This window comes from Coptis chinensis, chromosome 1 (genome assembly GCF_015680905.1).
Source record: "Coptis chinensis isolate HL-2020 chromosome 1, ASM1568090v1, whole genome shotgun sequence".
NCBI lineage: Eukaryota > Viridiplantae > Streptophyta > Magnoliopsida > Ranunculales > Ranunculaceae > Coptis > Coptis chinensis.
This window is the reverse complement of record NC_141456.1, coordinates 7,974,119-7,980,723: the sequence shown is the minus strand read 5'-3', so window position 1 is coordinate 7,980,723 and position 6,605 is coordinate 7,974,119. Positions and strand designations below refer to the sequence as shown.

Below are 6,605 nucleotides of genomic sequence, written 5' to 3'. Positions count from 1 at the left end.
ATATTCCCATAACATATAACCCAACTATATTTTGAGGTTAGTTCAATGCATTTGCATCTTTTCGATTTTCTATTATTTATATTTTGAGGTTAGTTCAATGCATTTGCATACAGTTTCGATTTTCCATTATTTATATTTTTTGAGGTTAGTTCAATGCGGTTGCATCCAATTTTCTATTCCGTTATTTATTTTTTTGAGATCGGAGTTCAATACAATTGTATCCGGTTTCTGATTTTCGTTAATTATTCTTTTCGGTTAGTTCAATACATTTGCTTCCAATTTCCTATTAATTGTTCTTTGAGGTTAGTTCAATGCATTTTGCATCCAGTTTCTGATTTTTCGTTAATTATTCTGTGAGATTAGTTTAATGCATTTGCATCCAGTTTCCAACTTTTCATTTATTATTTTGATAAAGTTGCATTTGCATATAGTTTCTAATTTTCTGTTAATTATTGTTTGAGGTTAGTTCAATGAATTTGCAACCAGTTTCCGATTTCCCGTTAATTATTTCTTGAGGTTTTGCATCTAGTGTATTTTTTGAGATTAGTTCAATGCAATTGCATCCGGTTTTCGATTTCTCGATAATTATTTTTTAAGATTAGTTCCACACACTTGCATTATGTTTCCAATTTATAATTAATTTTTCTTTGAGGTTAGTTTAATGCAGTTGCATCTAGTTTCCGATTTCTCGTTAATTTAATCTTTGAGGGTTAGCTCAATGCATTTGCATCCAGTTTTCGATTTTCCGACAATTATTTTTTGATGTTAGTTTGATGTATTTGCATCCAAGTTTTGATTTTCCATTAATTATTATTTGAGGTTAGTTTAATGCAATTGTATCAATATTTAGATTTTCTATTAATTACTTTTTAAGATTTGTTTAATGATTGCATTTACATTCAGTTTCCGATTTTTCGTTAAATATTATTTGAGGTTAGTTCGATATATTTGCATCCAGTTTTCGGTTCCCCATTAATTGTTTTTTGACGTTAGTTTTATTCATTATTATACATATTTTAAAATATTTGTCATTATTGTTTTGCGTTATTATTATTATTATTTTTTTATTTTCTATTATATATTTTGTGATGTTATTTTTTGTATAATTGTTTTTAACTATGTTTTGATGCTGTGTTAAGGATATATTTGAAATAAGTCAGTGCTTTATCATAGACACTAAAATTGTATGATTTGTAATAGAGAATTAGTTTTTACAAATCACCTATTTTTTAGTAATTTTTTTTATTTGATCAAATATATAAGAATTGGAACACTAAAAGTGTTTGATTCGTAATAGGAAATTATTTTCTACAAATTATTTATTTTTTAGCATTTTTTTTATTTGATAAAATATATAAAAATTGGAAATACACTCAAACTCTCCAAATATAAGAATTAGAAATACACTCAAACTCTCCAAAGAGGTTCCATGTACGTGGAATTATAGGCTATTAGAAAATACTATATTTCATATTGCCATATATGATAGAGAAAAGGCTAACTCTCATATTAGAGTGCCACATAGGAGAGAGAAAATCCTCTTTTAAAGGTCTCTGCTTTAGTATATAGATAGTAGAAGATTCAGGCATTTTGCAGAAGTCTGATCATCTTCCCAGGCACAGAGTTATGAAGTTTACTTGTTGAGGGGAAAACACTTCTTCTTTTACCAATGCTGTGAATTCTTGAATGTGAATTCTTCTACAGAGTTATGAAGTTATGGCATTTGGAATTTTTGAATGTGAATTCTTACTCGAAGACACGTTGTTTTCATTTCTCAGTCCATTTTTGTTTCGACTCTTTAGCAATAGGGTGTGAGAGATGGTCGATTGTCGATCGTGTGTTAGTTTGGTACGTTTGTTGGTTCGATACTTGGATTAATATCACCCAAACTCTTCTACTCCCCCTAATTACCCAAGCAATTACAGTAGTGCTGAAAATAACCCAGATAGCAAAGCGAACAGTGAGTGTACACTGTATACTAAATTTACTTGGCATTAATTCAAGTTCTAAATTTTTACTTTAAATTACAGTTCTACATCACCCAAACATCCGAGCAATGTAGATGAAGGTTTCCCATTTTTTAACACCTGAAAATAATATAATAATATAAATTTGATCATTCCAATAGATATATAGACACCCACGATCTCTCTCTCTTCTCTTTATATCTTTCTTCCCAAACAGTCATCATTTCTCTCTATCTAGCAGCTGTAGACTCCCTTCTACTTCTTCAAACTCCAAAGCTTCTTTACTCCCTTCAACTACAGGTACATATATTAATTTATTAACAACCCCATTGTTTAGTTTCGAATGAGAAGAATGTGTGACCCCTTTTGTTGAATTTGTTTGTAGGGAAGAAGTTTTATGGAGGGATTGGAATTCTTCCCAGTAAGAAGGGGAGGTCTCATTTCCATGTTGATAATGTACCTACTGAAGCAACTCCCACTGAAAAGGTTCGATTTATTTAGATTATTGTTTTTTTTTTGTTAGTGCTCATTTTAACTTTAAGTGTATTTTCTTTCGTTAATGTTGCATGTGTGAAAAGTTTGGTATCTTTTGTTATCTAATCCAACATTGTTCTCTAGAGTTTCACATTTAAGTAAAAAAGAAAAGAAAATATTACTGTTCTTAAATATATTTCGTTAGATCGTTTAAATCATATCAGTAGGCAGCTGCCAAGGTTATATCAGTAGTGTTCTTTTTGGTATATCAGTAGTGTTCTTTTTGGTTAAATCATATTAGTTATAATTTTTTTTGGATTCGTTGTATCACAGGCCGTGTTGGAGACAGTTGTCAAAGTTACTCATGAGAAGCCAAAAAAGGACGATACTCTAGAGAAAAAGTATGAGAACCCTTGGAACTCGATTTGTGGTTAAGAAATATATTGATTGTATGAAGTTATACAAACTAGAAACTGTTCTTTCTTGATGATTGTCACAGTAATGTGTTTCTTGCAGTGGCACAAGACCATTTCAATTCCAGGATGTAGCTAATGTAGCTACTGAAGCCACTCCCACTGAAAAGGTTCGATTTATTTAGTTTTTTTTTTTTTTTTTTTTGTTAGTGCTCATTTTAACTTTAAGTGTATTTTCTACATTTAGAATTGAAGTATAGTTAACTTACTACTATAATCTTATCTGCGAGTCCGTCATTGCACATTCTGATTAACTAGCGAAAAACACAAATGCCCATTAGTGTGTGGTTGATTTTTTTGAGTTTAAGTATGAACATCCATTCATTTCTAGATCACGCTGGTACGTTCATATACTTGGGTACATGATAACCACTATTGAATATATTGATGGTAATAACTGTTGAGGGTGGATTTGGAGGAGGGTGTAGCAACTGGTGCAATAGCAAAACTACGGAGTGTGTGGTTAGATATATATTTTCTTTTACGTATTTCTAATTTGCTTAATCAAACACAATGATAGTTTTCTTAGCTTTTGTTGGTGAGACGAGGAATGAAATCTCTAATTCTTCTTCTTATGATTATATTTTTGGTTTCAATATTGGTTTTCTACTTTTCTTGGTTTCATTTTTCGTGCTGCCACCACCAAACGCAAGTTACCAAAGGAAGAACCCATAACTGCTGAGTTTCACATTCCCGATACGACAACTTAAGAACAAGATGGCCTTCTTATTGCTCAATCTTTCATGGTAAAGCCAATTGCATGTGCAATTTATCTTTCCATACCCCGCCACGCACACACACACACTTAGCCACCACCACTAACAAGTTTTGCCAGTTCTGACATGTCCGCCCATTTCTCTGTAAATTAGACATTAGCTCCAAAAAACGAAGACCCAACTGCCATGAGAACTTCATGTCAGGTGTGGAACTGTATTGTGTTAATCTCTCATTTCATTTTTCCGGTGTTTGTTTGATTATTTTAGTTTATTAATTAATCACTATTTATCTGCATTTCTCTTCAAACTTTTCTATTTTTAAGTTTTTGTAGTATTGAGATATGATTTTTTTCAAATGAATTACATTTAGTCAAATTCTATAGTTCAAATACTATTTTCTCTTATTAAGGTATCACCCATTGACATTTTAAAATTTAACCCTTTAAACAAATTAACACACTCATTAGTTGTATGGGATTCATATAAGTATATAATTGATGATAGCAAAAATGACGAAATACTAAAGAAGTTGTTTTCTGAATGACATACAGTAACATCCTGCTTGGTATGTGCCGCAAAGCCCGCAATATGGGAGGCATTAGATAGTCCCTTTGTTTCTAAGGTGTGGAGAAGTTATGGGCAAAGCAAGGTCTATGATTGTTTCTCATGGGAAGAGCTAGGTATCTTTGTTTTGTTGAGGCACATACCTATTAATAAACTAAGTATTTGATCATTGCACAGTAACTATTGGTTTATCCATAGCTGAAATTTTCTAAACTTACTTATAATGTCACCTCAAGCATGAGCTCAGATCAGTTCGAGAATGTGCCAAACTGAAATCAACTCAAATTTCTACATTATGCCGGCTCAAACAAACTGAAAGTCAACTCTGGTAACTCCCATTATAGTTGTAGCCCTTGAAAAGAAAGATCCGCTTTGGAAGATTACGCTATGGTGTTAGTTGCTACTCTTGACTATTATATATGGTCATTCATTTTCGGTCTTATAATGCGGTAATGTCTGTTGAGTTGGGTATTGTTATGAGATCTTTATGGAAAAACACAAATGAAGCTAAACTCCAAGATGTAATCAATGAGGTAGATGCTAATAGCCTATCACCTTGCTTGCCGTCTTTTTAATTCAGGTTACTGGCGATTAGAAAAAATTGAACATTTTAACGAACTTTTTGACTTTCAATGTGATGTTAGTGCTCTCTTCTAGCTATTAGTAAAAAAAAATTCTTCTAAGACGGACCGATCCAACTTGCGAAAATGTGTGAATGGAATGTGCTCCAAACAGTTGCTTATTTGTAGACTGGTAGTGGCGTCGCTATCCTCGTGGACGGTGTTGCGTGGGGTCGGGAAGATGTGATCGTGACTATGGCCATTACTACAACTTGCTTTGTAATTCTTTTGCGATCATTTGCATTACACCATATGCAGTGGATATGCGACAAACTTACAATCTTATGCTCCTCCACCCGATTACACGCATTAAATGTACAAGTTTACGCCCTTCCACCAATACCTGCAGCAAATGTACAAGCTTACACAGTTACACTCCTCCAGTAATATCTGCAGAAAATTTGAGCTGTATTATCTTGCCCCTTGAATATATATTACCTGGATTTTTTAGATTGTTTTACTCTTAATGCATTATTACTTATGCTTGATTGGGTATATTTGCAGACCCGCCACCAAGTTGCAACATGTGTAAAGTTCCTGTGTGGGGTCACGACTATAAACTGTTTATCTGTGGCCATATCTTCCACCCGTGGTGTATTACTGCCAATTATGGTGATATTCTTCATTGCCCATGTGGTAATTGGACAGATTACGGAAACCCTCAGTGAACATTGTGGAGGTTAAGAAAAGTCAAATGGTAATTGATGATCCATCTACTCTTTTCCCAATTTGAGGCCTACGACAAAGTTTGAATGATGAGATAATGGAGGTTGCAGTTGGGCAATTCGGATTCCTGTGCACATGTACCAAACCTGATATATGAACATGTCGATAATTTTCTCCTCAAAATTGAAACAGCATAGGAGAAATTATTCATAATGTAGCCAATGTTTTTTACCATTATTGATCCTGAAGGAGAATCTCATTGCATGAATCCCTTCTTCAAGCTAACTAATAAAATCATTAACGATTCTATTTCAGTTTCATGTATTTGGAATAATGCAGCATTGCAGCTGCTCTTGGTCCCCACATCATTTTATTATTCTTTCTATGCCTCTATCCATCATCTACAGGTACATGTTCATCTTTTTTGTTTCACGTACACTTGATGGAAAATGAGTTAGACCGTGAAATTTTTTTTAAAAAAAATGTTATATACACATCACCCCTCAGTTGGCCAAAGTAATGGATGTAATGGTAGATATTTCGATGAAATTTTTATGCATGTATGTATCGAGTGGAGTGAAACTATAAGTCTATAATATGGTTGGTCGAAATTTTGTATATTGCAAAATTAGCAAATTAAAGACTCTTTAAGAAAAAAATTGGGTAATTTCCCAATTAGTAACCAATAATGTCAATGTGTTCCCAAGTAGTAATCCACTTCCAATTTTGACTTTTCAACGCGGCTTTTGACAATTTTGCCCTTCAAATAAAAACAAAACACTTTTATCTCTCCTTTTACAATCTCTCACCTCTTACACTTTTCTCTCATTGTCCCCATGATGTTGACGTATTTGAGTTTGTTTTTAACAAAACAGTACTCTCTCTCCTTTTACACTTTTCTCTCTCCTCTTACACTCAATCATTGATTTTTGAGTGTTTTTTTATTTATTTCTTAACTAATTAAAATGACTAAAAATATAATAGATAAAAATAAATAATAAATAATAAAACAATAAATTTAACACAATCCATCTTCATTCATATAACAAAATTCATATTCCTTGCAAAATAATAAAAGTTACCTCATAATAAAATTAGCAAAATATATATTCCATTAAAATGATA

The 6,605-nt window shown here is 32.5% G+C and overlaps 2 long non-coding RNA genes across 2 annotated transcripts; both read left to right on the top strand.

Moving 5' to 3' along the window:
• Positions 1–1,843: 1,843 nt before the first annotated feature.
• LOC147521841 (uncharacterized) lies at positions 1,844–4,523 on the top strand. The gene is made up of 6 exons (XR_015194587.1): positions 1,844–2,267; positions 2,353–2,453; positions 2,775–2,842; positions 2,941–3,024; positions 4,182–4,310; positions 4,431–4,523. It is a non-coding gene; the product is annotated as an uncharacterized LOC147521841 (long non-coding RNA).
• Positions 4,524–5,083: 560 nt separating this feature from the next.
• On the top strand, positions 5,084–5,794 carry LOC147521840 (uncharacterized). Its single transcript, XR_015194583.1, has 2 exons — positions 5,084–5,222; positions 5,319–5,794. It is a non-coding gene; the product is annotated as an uncharacterized LOC147521840 (long non-coding RNA).
• The last annotated feature ends 811 nt before the right edge of the window (positions 5,795–6,605 follow it).